Source organism: Apis dorsata, unplaced genomic scaffold, assembly GCF_000469605.1.
Source record: "Apis dorsata unplaced genomic scaffold, Apis dorsata 1.3 scaffold_999, whole genome shotgun sequence".
Classification (NCBI taxonomy): domain Eukaryota; kingdom Metazoa; phylum Arthropoda; class Insecta; order Hymenoptera; family Apidae; genus Apis; species Apis dorsata.
In genome coordinates, this window is record NW_006264100.1 from 5,002 (window position 1) to 5,966 (window position 965).

Below are 965 nucleotides of genomic sequence, written 5' to 3' on the forward strand. Positions count from 1 at the left end.
AGTCGTCGATCTCCTCTTTGTCCAACTTATAAGTCACCTTCTTCTTCTCCCCCCCCTCAAACTCTATCCTCTTCTTCTTCCTTCTCTCGCCTTCTCGCCCTTTAACCTCCTCCTCCCCCTCCCCCTCCCTCTCCCTNGTTTTCGGTAGATGGTTTTTAATTCGCGGGCCGGTCGCGTAACCACGACTTTCGTTACGACAGTGAACGACGATGAAAAAGAGAGGATCGCTTTCTCGTTGGGCATCTCTTCCGGAGATGGAGAGATATTTTGGAAATATGATATGAGTTATGTTGGTAAAATATACCGAGTGGTGGTAACTGGAATTGAATTTGAAGTGGTAGATTTCTTTCTCTCTTCTTCGCGTGTGGAATATCATTGTTTGCAAATTTTAAAATAGAGAGGATGTATTATATTCAAGTTTTAATTGATCGGGGTCATGGTCAAATAAGGTTTATGTAGGAAATAGAGCGACAGAAGATATTTTTAATTTAAAATTTAGTGAATTGTATTTTTATGTGTAATTTAACTGCAAAGGAAAAAGAGGAAATAGTTTTAACAGTTTAAAAAAAATGTTTATATAGTAGGGAGTACCAAGGTGGCGTTGAAGACGCATATAGTTATATATTCCTCAAAATGGAAAAATTTTTATACAGATAATTAATTGAACGTTTGGTCCCCGGTGCAGTATGATTTTTCCTTCATATTTTTTTAACTATTAACATAGTAGCCAATCTCCAAATTGCTAGAAAATAAAATTATTATTTACAATCTTGCTACTTTCTCTTTAATCTCATTAATTTTTGATCGAGCGTACCAAATTTCATCTTGATATTTTGGAATAATCGTTTAACATTTCCTGTTCCCAATCTTTATTTTAAAAAGAAGCTTTAACGAAGTGTCAGTGTTCTTTCTTGTGTCGTTGTAAAGAGCAAAGCTTTAGCTTTAAAATAAAAAAAAAAAAAAAA

At 34.8% G+C, this 965-nt stretch overlaps 1 protein-coding gene across 1 annotated transcript in view; it reads right to left on the minus strand.

The window, feature by feature from the left end:
* LOC102679223 overlaps positions 1-965 on the minus strand; it is a 5,730-nt gene that overhangs the window by 3,516 nt on the left and 1,249 nt on the right. The gene's annotated exons all lie outside the window — the stretch shown is intronic.